Here is a 15671-nt window from a genome sequence, read left to right on the forward strand (position 1 = left end):
TGCCATTTAGCAGACGCTTTTATCCAAAGCGACTTACAGTCATGTGTGCATACATTCCACGTATGGGTGGTCCCGGGGATTGAACCCACTACCCTGGCGTTACAAGCGCCATGCTCTACCAACTGAGCTACTTACTGTACACTCTCAATGTGTGGATAAAGGTTACTTACTGTACACTCTCAATGTGTGGATAAAGGTTACTTACTGTACACTCTCAATGTGTGGATAAAGGTTACTTACTGTACACTCTCAATGTATGTTTAAAGGTTACTTACTGTACACTCTCAATGTGTGGATAAAGGTTACTTACTGTACACTCTCAATGTATGTTTAAAGGTTACTTACTGTACACTCTCAATGTGTGGATAAAGGTTACTTACTGTACACTCTCAATGTATGTTTAAAGGTTACTTACTGTACACTCTCAATGTGTGGATAAAGGTTACTTACTGTACACTCTCAATGTGTGGATAAAGGTTACTTACTGTACACTCTCAATGTGTGGATAAAGGTTACTTACTGTACACTGTCAATGTGTGGATAAAGGTTACTTACTGTACACTCTCAATGTGTGGATAAAGGTTACTTACTGTACACTGTCAATGTATCGATAAAGGTTACTTACTGTACACTGTCAATGTATGGATAAAGGTTACTTACTGTACACTCTCAATGTGTGGATAAAGGTTACTTACTGTACACTCTCAATGTGTGGATAAAGGTTACTTACTGTACACTCTCAATGTGTGGATAAAGGTTACTTACTGTACACTCTCAATGTGTGGATAAAGGTTACTTACTGTACACTCTCAATGTGTGTTTAAAGGTTACTTACTGTACACTCTCAATGTGTGTTTCAATGTATGTTTTAAAGGTTACTTACTGTACACTCTCAATGTGTGGATAAAGGTTACTTACTGTACACTCTCAATGTGTGGATAAAGGTTACTTACTGTACACTCTCAATGTGTGGATAAAGGTTACTTACTGTACACTCTCAATGTGTGTTTAAAGGTTACTTACTGTACACTCTCAATGTGTGGATAAAGGTTACTTACTGTACACTCTCAATGTGTGGATAAAGGTTACTTACTGTACACTCTCAATGTGTGTTTAAAGGTTACTTACTGTACACTCTCAATGTGTGGATAAAGGTTACTTACTGTACACTGTCAATGTATGGATAAAGGTTACTTACTGTACACTCTCAATGTGTGGATAAAGGTTACTTACTGTACACTCTCAATGTGTGGATAAAGGTTACTTACTGTACACTCTCAATGTGTGGATAAAGGTTACTTACTGTACACTCTCAATGTGTGGATAAAGGTTACTTACTGTACACTCTCAATGTGTGTTTAAAGGTTACTTACTGTACACTCTCAATGTGTGGATAAAGGTTACTTACTGTACACTCTCAATGTGTGGATAAAGGTTACTTACTGTACACTCTCAATGTGTGGATAAAGGTTACTTACTGTACACTCTCAATGTGTGTTTAAAGGTTACTTACTGTACACTCTCAATGTGTGGATAAAGGTTACTTACTGTACACTCTCAATGTGTGGATAAAGGTTACTTACTGTACACTCTCAATGTGTGGATAAAGGTTACTTACTGTACACTGTCAATGTGTGGATAAAGGTTACTTACTGTACACTCTCAATGTGTGGATAAAGGTTACTTACTGTACACTGTCAATGTATCGATAAAGGTTACTTACTGTACACTGTCAATGTATGGATAAAGGTTACTTACTGTACACTCTCAATGTGTGTTTAAAGGTTACTTACTGTACACTCTCAATGTGTGTTTAAAGGTTACTTACTGTACACTCTCAATGTGTGTTTAAAGGTTACTTACTGTACACTCTCAATGTATGTTTAAAGGTTACTTACTGTACACTCTCAATGTGTGGATAAAGGTTACTTACTGTACACTCTCAATGTGTGTTTAAAGGTTACTTACTGTACACTCTCAATGTATGTTTAAAGGTTACTTACTGTACACTCTCAATGTGTGGATAAAGGTTACTTACTGTACAATCTCAATGTATGTTTAAAGGTTACTTACTGTACACTCTCAATGTGTGGATAAAGGTTACTTACTGTACACTCTCAATGTGTGGATAAAGGTTACTTACTGTACACTCTCAATGTGTGGATAAAGGTTACTTACTGTACACTGTCAATGTGTGGATAAAGGTTACTTACTGTACACTCTCAATGTGTGGATAAAGGTTACTTATAATAATAATAATAATAATATATAATATATGCCATTTAGCAGACAATGTGTGGATAAAGGTTACTTTTATCCAAAGCGACTTACAGTCATGTGTGCATACATTCCACGTATGGGTGGTCCCGGGATTGAACCCACTACCCTGGCGTTACAAGCGCCATGCTCTACCAACTGAGCTACTTACTGTACACTCTCAATGTGTGGATAAAGGTTACTTACTGTACACTCTCAATGTGTGGATAAAGGTTACTTACTGTACACTCTCAATGTGTGGATAAAGGTTACTTACTGTACACTCTCAATGTATGTTTAAAGGTTACTTACTGTACACTCTCAATGTGTGGATAAAGGTTACTTACTGTCCACTCTCAATGTATGTTTAAAGGTTACTTACTGTACACTCTCAATGTGTGGATAAAGGTTACTTACTGTACACTCTCAATGTATGTTTAAAGGTTACTTACTGTACACTCTCAATGTGTGGATAAAGGTTACTTACTGTACACTCTCAATGTGTGGATAAAGGTTACTTACTGTACACTCTCAATGTGTGGATAAAGGTTACTTACTGTACACTGTCAATGTGTGGATAAAGGTTACTTACTGTACACTCTCAATGTGTGGATAAAGGTTACTTACTGTACACTGTCAATGTATCGATAAAGGTTACTTACTGTACACTGTCAATGTATGGATACACTCTCAAGGTTACTTACTGTACACTCTCAATGTGTGGATAAAGGTTACTTACTGTACACTCTCAATGTGTGGATAAAGGTTACTTACTGTACACTCTCAATGTGTGGATAAAGGTTACTTACTGTACACTCTCAATGTGTGGATAAAGGTTACTTACTGTACACTCTCAATGTGTGTTTAAAGGTTACTTACTGTACACTCTCAATGTGTGTTTAAAGGTTACTTACTGTACACTCTCAATGTGTGGATAAAGGTTACTTACTGTACACTCTCAATGTGTGGATAAAGGTTACTTACTGTACACTCTCAATGTGTGGATAAAGGTTACTTACTGTACACTCTCAATGTGTGTTTAAAGGTTACTTACTGTACACTCTCAATGTGTGGATAAAGGTTACTTACTGTACACTCTCAATGTGTGGATAAAGGTTACTTACTGTACACTCTCAATGTGTGTTTAAAGGTTACTTACTGTACACTCTCAATGTGTGGATAAAGGTTACTTACTGTACACTGTCAATGTATGGATAAAGGTTACTGTACTCTCTGTACACTCTCAATGTGTGGATAAAGGTTACTTACTGTACACTCTCAATGTGTGGATAAAGGTTACTTACTGTACACTCTCAATGTGTGGATAAAGGTTACTTACTGTACACTCTCAATGTGTGTTTAAAGGTTACTTACTGTACACTCTCAATGTGTGTTTAAAGGTTACTTACTGTACACTCTCAATGTGTGGATAAAGGTTACTTACTGTACACTCTCAATGTGTGGATAAAGGTTACTTACTGTACACTCTCAATGTGTGGATAAAGGTTACTTACTGTACACTCTCAATGTGTGTTTAAAGGTTACTTACTGTACACTCTCAATGTGTGGATAAAGGTTACTTACTGTACACTCTCAATGTGTGGATAAAGGTTACTTACTGTACACTCTCAATGTGTGTTTAAACTGTACACAGTTACTTACTGTACACTCTCAATGTGTGGATAAAGGTTACTTACTGTACACTGTCAATGTGTGGATAAAGGTTACTTACTGTACACTCTCAATGTGTGGATAAAGGTTACTTACTGTACACTCTCAATGTGTGGATAAAGGTTACTTACTGTACACTCTCAATGTGTGGATAAAGGTTACTTACTGTACACTCTCAATGTGTGGATAAAGGTTACTTACTGTACACTCTCAATGTGTGTTTAAAGGTTACTTACTGTACACTCTCAATGTGTGGATAAAGGTTACTTACTGTACACTCTCAATGTGTGGATAAAGGTTACTTACTGTACACTCTCAATGTGTGGATAAAGGTTACTTACTGTACACTCTCAATGTATGTTTAAAGGTTACTTACTGTACACTCTCAATGTGTGGATAAAGGTTACTTACTGTACACTCTCAATGTGTGGATAAAGGTTACTTACTGTACACTCTCAATGTGTGGATAAAGGTTACTTACTGTACACTGTCAATGTGTGGATAAAGGTTACTTACTGTACACTCTCAATGTGTGGATAAAGGTTACTTACTGTACACTGTCAATGTATCGATAAAGGTTACTTACTGTACACTGTCAATGTATGGATAAAGGTTACTTACTGTACACTCTCAATGTGTGTTTAAAGGTTACTTACTGTACACTCTCAATGTGTGTTTAAAGGTTACTTACTGTACACTCTCAATGTGTGTTTAAAGGTTACTTACTGTACACTCTCAATGTATGTTTAAAGGTTACTTACTGTACACTCTCAATGTGTGTGGATAAAGGTTACTTACTGTACACTCTCAATGTGTGTTTAAAGGTTACTTACTGTACACTCTCAATGTATGTTTAAAGGTTACTTACTGTACACTCTCAATGTGTGGATAAAGGTTACTTACTGTACAATCTCAATGTATGTTTAAAGGTTACTTACTGTACACTCTCAATGTGTGGATAAAGGTTACTTACTGTACACTCTCAATGTGTGGATAAAGGTTACTTACTGTACACTCTCAATGTGTGGATAAAGGTTACTTACTGTACACTGTCAATGTGTGGATAAAGGTTACTTACTGTACACTCTCAATGTGTGGATAAAGGTTACTTATAATAATAATAATAATAATATATAATATATGCCATTTAGCAGACACTTTTATCCAAAGCGACTTACAGTCATGTGTGCATACATTCCACGTATGGGTGGTCCCGGGGATTGAACCCACTACCCTGGCGTTACAAGCGCCATGCTCTACCAACTGAGCTACTTACTGTACACTCTCAATGTGTGGATAAAGGTTACTTACTGTACACTCTCAATGTGTGGATAAAGGTTACTTACTGTACACTCTCAATGTGTGGATAAAGGTTACTTACTGTACACTCTCAATGTATGTTTAAAGGTTACTTACTGTACACTCTCAATGTGTGGATAAAGGTTACTTACTGTCCACTCTCAATGTATGTTTAAAGGTTACTTACTGTACACTCTCAATGTGTGGATAAAGGTTACTTACTGTACACTCTCAATGTATGTTTAAAGGTTACTTACTGTACACTCTCAATGTGTGGATAAAGGTTACTTACTGTACACTCTCAATGTGTGGATAAAGGTTACTTACTGTACACTCTCAATGTGTGGATAAAGGTTACTTACTGTACACTGTCAATGTGTGGATAAAGGTTACTTACTGTACACTCTCAATGTGTGGATAAAGGTTACTTACTGTACACTGTCAATGTATCGATAAAGGTTACTTACTGTACACTGTCAATGTATGGATAAAGGTTACTTACTGTACACTCTCAATGTGTGGATAAAGGTTACTTACTGTACACTCTCAATGTGTGGATAAAGGTTACTTACTGTACACTCTCAATGTGTGGATAAAGGTTACTTACTGTACACTCTCAATGTGTGGATAAAGGTTACTTACTGTACACTCTCAATGTGTGTTTAAAGGTTACTTACTGTACACTCTCAATGTGTGTTTAAAGGTTACTTACTGTACACTCTCAATGTGTGGATAAAGGTTACTTACTGTACACTCTCAATGTGTGGATAAAGGTTACTTACTGTACACTCTCAATGTGTGGATAAAGGTTACTTACTGTACACTCTCAATGTGTGTTTAAAGGTTACTTACTGTACACTCTCAATGTGTGGATAAAGGTTACTTACTGTACACTCTCAATGTGTGGATAAAGGTTACTTACTGTACACTCTCAATGTGTGTTTAAAGGTTACTTACTGTACACTCTCAATGTGTGGATAAAGGTTACTTACTGTACACTGTCAATGTATGGATAAAGGTTACTTACTGTACACTCTCAATGTGTGGATAAAGGTTACTTACTGTACACTCTCAATGTGTGGATAAAGGTTACTTACTGTACACTCTCAATGTGTGGATAAAGGTTACTTACTGTACACTCTCAATGTGTGGATAAAGGTTACTTACTGTACACTCTCAATGTGTGGATAAAGGTTACTTACTGTACACTCTCAATGTGTGGATAAAGGTTACTTACTGTACACTCTCAATGTGTGGATAAATGTTACTTACTGTACACTCTCAATGTGTGGATAAAGGTTACTTACTGTACACTCTCAATGTGTGTTTAAAGGTTACTTACTGTACACTCTCAATGTGTGGATAAAGGTTACTTACTGTACACTCTCAATGTGTGGATAAAGGTTACTTACTGTACACTCTCAATGTGTGGATAAAGGTTACTTACTGTACACTCTCAATGTGTGTTTAAAGGTTACTTACTGTACACTCTCAATGTGTGGATAAAGGTTACTTACTGTACACTCTCAATGTGTGGATAAAGGTTACTTACTGTACACTCTCAATGTGTGTTTAAAGGTTACTTACTGTACACTCTCAATGTGTGGATAAAGGTTACTTACTGTACACTGTCAATGTATGGATAAAGGTTACTTACTGTACACTCTCAATGTGTGGATAAAGTACACTCTCAATGTGTGTTACTTACTGTACACTCTCAATGTGTGGATAAAGGTTACTTACTGTACACTCTCAATGTGTGGATAAAGGTTACTTACTGTACACTCTCAATGTGTGGATAAAGGTTACTTACTGTACACTCTCAATGTGTGGATAAAGGTTACTTACTGTACACTCTCAATGTGTGTTTAAAGGTTACTTACTGTACACTCTCAATGTGTGGATAAAGGTTACTTACTGTACACTCTCAATGTGTGGATAAAGGTTACTTACTGTACACTCTCAATGTGTGGATAAAGGTTACTTACTGTACACTCTCAATGTGTGTTTAAAGGTTACTTACTGTACACTCTCAATGTGTGGATAAAGGTTACTTACTGTACACTGTCAATGTGTGGATAAAGGTTACTTACTGTACACTCTCAATGTGTGGATAAAGGTTACTTACTGTACACTGTCAATGTATGGATAAAGGTTACTTACTGTACACTGTCAATGTATGGATAAAGGTTACTTACTGTACACTCTCAATGTGTGGATAAAGGTTACTTACTGTACACTCTCAATGTGTGGATAAAGGTTACTTACTGTACACTGTCAATGTGTGGATAAAGGTTACTTACTGTACACTCTCAATGTGTGGATAAAGGTTACTTACTGTACACTGTCAATGTATGGATAAAGGTTACTTACTGTACACTGTCAATGTATGGATAAAGGTTACTTACTGTACACTCTCAATGTGTGGATAAAGGTTACTTACTGTACACTCTCAATGTGTGGATAAAGGTTACTTACTGTACACTCTCAATGTGTGGATAAGTGTTTAAAAACAACCAATACAAAAACACATTTGACTCGACATATATCTTTATGTTCACAAAAGCCCACACACAAGCAGGCACACATGCTCGTACGCATGCAAACACACACACACACAGCTAACGTTCAGCCTGCTTGTGAGATAAAATGTCATGCTTTGGTGGGGCTGAGGAGATGAGCCGGTGGGGTGACAGACAAGGAGTGGTAAACAAGGCGGCCCCTTGCCTCCCAGCTGTGAAGGTGACTCGGGGAGGCTACATGACCAAAACCTCTGGATTAATCACAGGATATTTACTGGCTCAGATCTAATCAATGATGGCCAGATCACAGGCTACATCATACACGGCCCAAGGAATTTACACAGCAGAGTTAACCTGTCACTGACCACTGTCCCCTCTCTGTTACCGCCCATAAACACAGGACAGAGAGCACAGCCAGGGATATCTACTGCCTACCGCAGGCCGACAGGGAAAATAACACATTATAACTGTCGGTTTTATTTGCTCTGAAACAGTATTATTAGCGGCAGTCAGATGGTCAACACACATCCACTGATCTAAAACCTTATGGCAGAAAGGAGAAACACCCATTTATCTCTAGGTGGTTGAGATAATGGGAAACATGGAGCGCGGGTGGTGTTTTCTCACAAAGTGAACTTCTGCCAAATAGGGTACAGTGGCTTAATGCTCTCCCCACGGCACTGTAATAGTTCATTCCAGAGGGGATGGAATAATCCAAGGACTAATCCAAGATTACAAGGGAGAGGGGGCATTATACAATGTTGACCTCTGAAGGTTTACAACATGGTCATCATGATCAGTTTTTCACACTCATGAGGACGGTTGTATTTTACAGAGCACAGCTGGGAAGAAGGGGGACTGAAGGGCTGTGGCTGCTAGCTGGGAAGAAGGGGGACTGAAGGGCTGTGGCTGCTAGCTGGGAAGAAGGGGGACTGAAGGGCTGTGGCTGCTAGCTGGGAAGAAGGGGGACTGAAGGGCTGTGGCTGCTAGCTGGGAAGAAGGGGGACTGAAGGGCTGTGGCTGCTAGCTGGGAAGAAGGGGGACTGAAGGGCTGTGGCTGCTAGCTGGGAAGAAGGGGGACTGAAGGGCTGTGGCTGCTAGCTGGGAAGAAGGGGGACTGAAGGGCTGGTGGCAGCTGATATGACGGTAGGCTTTTTAAATTGTTTATATAACAGTTTATATTTCAGGTAAATGATATTGGGGATAAATGGAATCTGTATAGGCCTAGGAACATTTTTAGACAAAAATACCTTTTGTACTGAATGTCATCTGACCTTTCCAGCCTTAACCTTTCGTCCGGCCTGTTGAATGTCTCATTGTGTCAGCAGAAGTGTTTCCTCCAGAACCAGACAGAGGAACGTTTGTAGTGTAGCCATGTTTGTCAGGGGGTCTGGTTAAAGTGTGACATTCTCCTTTGTCTCTCCTCCAAAATGTCACTCCACAGGGAGTCCTCTGGTTCACACAGGTTTGAAGAGATGGAACGCAAAACACCACACACACTGACATTCACAGACAGATACAGAAACAGCTAGGGCAGTGACAATGGTGGTTAGACCAGGGTGGCCTGACGTTAATCATACCTGGTTGGAGACAAAAAAACACTGAATAATAGTTAGTTATCACTTCCATTTGATTGTCTTCTGTCTCTGCTTTAGGACCCTGTTGGGATGAATACGAAGACACACAAATAATTGACCCTCTTGTCTCCTCTACTATAAACAGTGTCAGTGGACAAATACATCTCTGGGCGTTTACAGTACATCTCTCTGACAGGCTCTGTGTCGTAAGAGGGGGAGCTGGAGAAATTTTTAGTCAATTAGACTAGCATTTTTGTCATTCTTCCAGATTTTTCCTCAGAGTAGAGTGACGAGCCACATTAGGCGCAGAGAGGAAGAATCATTTCCATGTCACATCCCTTTAGGCTGACCCCTTGCTGACAATCGCCAAGACGTCAACGTCTTCACTTTAAAAAAATTAATCACATTTGCCTTTTTAATGGAGTCTCTCCTCTCTCTGCCAAGAATTCACAATCTATGTTTCTCCCATTGTGTGGTCCCCTGAAGTTGGGCCCTGGCAGAGACAACGAGGAAGTGACTTCATGGAGTGTGTCAATACTTACATCACCCCTCTGGCCTTCGCTCAGTTCCTCCTGGCGCTGTTGACACTGCAGCGCAGTCATAGAGGCAGGTCTAGATGACACCCTCTTCGTCTGGCAACACGCCATCCAATGTAAAGACTGCTACTCTCTATACTGTTCTGCTGTATTCACAGAGACAGACACATGGAGGGACTAACGGGCCAGCAGAGTGAGATGGGGAGTGGATTGGAAGGCCCATTAAAGTTTGAGTGTGACTGTACATTGATTTGTCAAACTTGACAGAAAGAGATTGTCACATACTGTAGGTCATACAGCTACACTGATGCAACATTTTACAATGTTATGAATACTATAGCATGTTCTGGGCCTAAAGATTTGGAAGCATTTAGGATATTTAGGACATTTAATAATCCTGTCATGATCCAGGAGCAACCCTGGACCTAGTTTGATGTTCTTCTTCTTTCAGGGTGCACAGCCATGTGCACAGCCATCAGTCATCATGGGTAAAATGTTCATACAGACTCAGCCTTTGACTTCTTTACAAGCAAGGATCAATGTAAAATGACTGGGAAACAAAGCACTTCTGCTAAATCCATGTTCTGAGGAGATTCTGTCAGATTCTTTGCTTTTTTACAGATTTCATCGCTAAGCTGGGTGGTGTAATTGCTTTAAAACACATTGACATTGCATGGAGTGTCCTGAGACCCCAGTGGATATAAATAATGGATCTGCAGTATGTTCAGAACAGCTGTCTAGTGGCAAGACGTTTTCTTGAAGGACAATGGCTAGGTCTCATCAGGCATTCTAACACAGAACCACAACAATGTTGAGATAATTCACCCGGCTCTCACCTCCAAGACGATTCGCTTGAATCGGAATCCTCTGTGTGTCGCTGTGATTCACAGAGAAGAAGAATAGTGAGTCGTCTGTTCCTCGACCCTTCCTGTGCCCTCCCCTGCTCACACCTCCTCATAATTCTTTCAGAGCTTGTGTATTTCTTTATGATTGCAACATCTGTTTGCTCCCAGCGGCATCTCCCTCTGTCACCCACCCTGTGTTCAATAATTCCTGTTCTGACCCCTAAGAGCCTCTGACATCACAGCAGTGACAGACTGCTGTTCAAACTTGACTGTGTAACAGAACCGCGGCAGACGGAAAGGGACAGGAACAGGTGCAGGGGACAAATTAGCTTGTTATTTTCAAAGGTAAATAAATGTTGTTGTTTGTCGAACTGAACAAAATCAGACTCCAACAAGGTTATTGTGACGGGGTTTGCTGATAAGTTAAAAGAACAAGCTTAAACTATTCATAATCAACAACAACTCATTAAATAGAACAAGATCTCACATGAGGGTGTTAAAATGAAGACCATTTGAGGACTCTGACGCTGTGGCTTGTATTGCCGAGGCAACTGTCCACACTGCCGAGGTGATGGGAGTGATATTTTCCCTCATGCTGCCGTTGATGTCATCATCAAAGAGGGACAGGGTTCTCTAGTCTAAACAGATGCTAGGCAATGACCTTTAAGGACAAGGCAGAGAGTCCATATGTTTAGGTGACCCAACGACCTTGGGACCAGCTGACTGGCACAATGTTGGAGATTGGGCCTGGCAGCCCACAATGATCCAGTGGCATCAAATCCAGGAGGTTCTCACTTTCCCCTTCAGTTCCATATTTCAGATAGAAGAGGCATGAGAGGAGAGAGTGAGAAATAGAAAGATAAGAGAGAGGACAGAGAGAGGGAGAGAAAGAGAGTGAGAGTGAGAGAGAGAGAGAGAGAGAGAGAGAGAGAGAGAGAGAGAGAGAGAGAGAGAGAGAGAGAGAGAGAGAGAGAGAGAGACAGAGAGAGAGAGAGAGAGAGAGAGAGAGAGAGAGAGAGAGAGAGAGAGAGAGAGAGAGAGAGAGAGAGAGAGAGAGAGAGAGAGAGGCAGAGAGAGAGAGAGAGAGATACAGAGAGAGAGAGAGAGAGAGAGAGAGAGAGAGAGAGAGAGAGAGAGAGAGAGAGAGAGAGAGAGAGAGAGAGAGACAGAGAGAGATACAGATACAGAGAGAGAGAGAGAGAGAGTGAGAGAGATAGTGAGAGAGACAGAGAGAGAGACAGAGAGAGAGAGAGAAAGATAGAGAGAGAGAGAGAGACAGAGAGATAGAGAGCAAGGGAGAGAGAGAGAGAGAGAGAGAGAGAGAGAGAGAGAGAGAGAGAGAGAGAGAGAGAGAGAGAGAGAGAGAGAGAGAGAGAGAGAGAGAGAGAGAAAGATAGAGAGAGAGAGCTGGACAGTGAGAGAGCGGTGCTAAAGGTTGTCACAGATGTTGAATTCAGCACAAAACGCTGCCAGAAGCCATCGCGTCAAAGCCAAGTTTGCCGAATGAACAAGAACAACTCCAGGCCCTGCCACTTTGGATCGCACTCAAACTTCAACAGCTGTTTCTTGAGCGAATGCAGATGGAAAATAATGATAATAATGCTTACTTACAGCTCCTGGTCCGAAGTAAACAAAACGTCTTGACCACACCCAGTAAATAGACCATCTCTCTATCACAGCAGCAGCAGCAACAAAGAGGCAGATGTCTACAGCCAGACAGTGATGGGCATAATGTACCCTCTGGAGGGTGAGAGTACTATCATCACAGGATTTAGACTGCAAGGACACTATTTCAATTCGAATATGTGATAACTGTTTCAATATCTACATGACCAAGAATGTGGTATTCAACCCTATCTATCTGTCTTTTATCCTTCTGGAATACATTTATATATTCCTAATTGTTATCTGTTCACTGACTCAGTCAGTGTATAGATAGCCATGAAGAAGGAAGGCCAATGTCACGCTACTACAATACATCATTATCTATCTAACTGTCTATCCCTGTTGCTTCAACAGCTTTTCTCCTCAAATCAACACTTGTCCGATCTGGCATCTCAAATCCTTAACATTTTGACTGGCTCCCAGCACCCTCAGTCAGAGAATGTCTTTGTGCCAAGCCTGCAGCCTGTGCTGGTTTCCTTAGTGACAGATGAGCGTGGTGACATGTGTGTGTGGTAAGACTGGCCCCAGAGTGGTGTGTGTGTGTGTGTGTGTGTGTGTGTGTGTGTGTGTGTGTGTGTGTGTGTGTGTGTGTGTGTGTGTGTGTGTGTGTGTGTGTGTGTGTGTGTGTGTGTGTGTGTGTGTGTGTGTGTGTGTGTGTGTGTGTGTGTGTGTGTGTGTGTGTGTGTGTGTGTGTGTGTGTGTGTGTGTGTGTGTGTGTGTGTGTGTGTGTGTGTGCGTGCGCGTGTGTCTGTGTGTGTGGGGCCCTGCAGTGGTGAGTGTATGGTGACAGGAGGGGCCTTGTAAGCTGTGAACTGCATTCGGGACTTAGATCCCAGGCTATGGACGCAGGCTACAGCAAACACCAGCGGTCTGGCCACCAACATATCAATCTGAGACGCATCAGAGCATCTCAGCTGCCCATATCGACACCACAAAACACCCTGGCTCACTCTAGCCCTAAGCTCTGACACATGACAAATAGAGAACACCACATAACCTCAGTCAAACCAAACACTTAGAACACCCCAGAACCTTAACCTACAAAAAATACTATTTGAATTGATAGATTGAGGCAGACTACATACAGAACTATCACCTGAATCAGCCCAGGACAAATAAAACAATGTGTCACTGACACCATAATAACTACAGCTACATCTAAATCTGTCTACTGTCTCTGTGCGCCTATAGGTATTGGTCAGATCAGCTGTAACAGGCAGATTGCGTGAACAGCATACTGTGACGATCTCTCAACAGGCTCGACCAAGGTGTCTAATCCACGACGCAACACACACCCCACCGGCTCGCACAATGCACACAATACACACTACCCCTCCTGGAACTTCTGGATAGAGGACTGGTAACAGACACAGGGTTTAGGAGAAGGTCAGTCAAGGCAGGTGTAGTATGTAGCACCTGATCGGGGGCCATTACTGCAGCATGTGGTCGGTTAGTGAGAGCTGTGAGATTTTTGTGGTTGTGTATTTTTGTGCTGTCTCTGGTTCACCGTCCAAAAGGAAATGGTTTAGTGGTTAAAAACCCACTGCAGCTGTTTTTAAATCTCAATATCAAATCATTTCTGGTTAACAATTAAGTACCTTACTGTGATTGTTCTCAGTTAAAGTCATCAGAAAGAAACAAAAATAGCTTTTTAACAAAGATCAATTTCTCAAGCAAGAATTTTGATCGGGCTGTCTGGGAGTAGGGAGAAGAAAACAACATTTACTGGCAGAGAGGTTTGGACCTCTCTTTCTCATTGGTCTATTAACTAATATGATGCCACCAGGTAAGATAAAACTCCATCCCACCACTAACAGACCACTATTATCGTTTTCACAATTTCACTGTATTACTCCTACCTCATAGTGTTGAAATATATGTAAAACACAATACTGCACCGGCAGCCCGGTGGTGGTAAGAGTCAGTATATAATAAATGGCGTCTGGTCCAGACTGTTATAAATCATTTTTCTACCATGTAAATCATTATCAACCGGCTATATCACATTATATTGTTGTAGAAAAAAGATAATGGTGACATATTTTTAGTAATGTTAGAACGACCGCAAAATGATCAAGTTTCACTATCCAAGAATAAAAGATTATGCATCGTTTTCTCTTTTTTCTCTTTTTTTTCAAATTTGATCTGGATATGAGAAAAAACATCTACAGTAGGGACACATTTATAGATCATCTGTTTACATGCTTGGGCACTTTACCTGAAGATATACAGCCAGATTGCCTAGAACAGTGCCTGCTGTCCAGCACTTGTCATAATGGCTGAGTGTCAGCCACGTCACGGGGTGTCGCGGAATGACAGCTCCCAATGTCTGCAGAGATGGACCCTCGGGTCGGAAAAAAGCAGAAGCGATGGAAAAGTCATCCTCCTGAAGTATATCAAAGTGACTCCTGTCACCATTGTGTCAAAGGGAAGAAAAGGAACTGTTCATTTTTACAGCTCACATTATGACTGGAAGTTAGAGGGATTTCAGAGGGTTGAGAGGAGAGAGAGGCTGGTTGTAAATAATGTTGCTGAGTGACTGAGAGAAAAATGAGGACAGTGAAACATCTTGTCCATCTTAATCAGTTAGTATGATCAAGCCACAGTAGAGGATTTCAATTTTATAGGAGTACAAAATTATCAATACACTTCAATCAAAATACAGGGTGGTGGAATGCTGTGCAGGGCTTATTTCTCATCATGTGTTCGTGACTTTTAAAATATGCAGTTTGTCATTCATGCAACAATGCTCATTGAATAGACCTTGTTTTACTTGCAACATTTTGAATCCGCTTTTTGGCACATGGTGCAACACCTTGGCAACACGTTTACCTCTATCATGTAGGATCCTGATTCATCAGGAGCCATGCTGGTCCTCACAGATACATGTCAAACTGGCTATGTGATATTGAATCCTCTTGACATGGCAATAACATGTCAGAAGACCATCCTTCCTCTTCCTACACAGACACAACTTGGCAGAGAGATTGAAACAGACTTAAGCGTTACTATGGTCAAACTGACAAGAGGTTTAATTTTCCAATTTTTTTCTTTCAGTCACCAACATTATTACAGATTTTCAAAACCTTTCCCCCTCCAAATATATTTATACAGATAAGTTAAAAAACCTCTCACAAATGTCACTTCAGGGGCAATCCCATTGAAATCACATTAAGAAATCCAAACCTAACCTTTAACACAAAACCAAATACACAGTTATCGTGAAAGAGGCCTTATTCCGTATTACCTAAGCAGTCTGGATAAGTAAATTAAGGTGTTTCAACCCAAAACACTGCTATG

Source organism: Oncorhynchus gorbuscha, linkage group LG12 (assembly GCF_021184085.1).
Source record: "Oncorhynchus gorbuscha isolate QuinsamMale2020 ecotype Even-year linkage group LG12, OgorEven_v1.0, whole genome shotgun sequence".
NCBI lineage: Eukaryota > Metazoa > Chordata > Actinopteri > Salmoniformes > Salmonidae > Oncorhynchus > Oncorhynchus gorbuscha.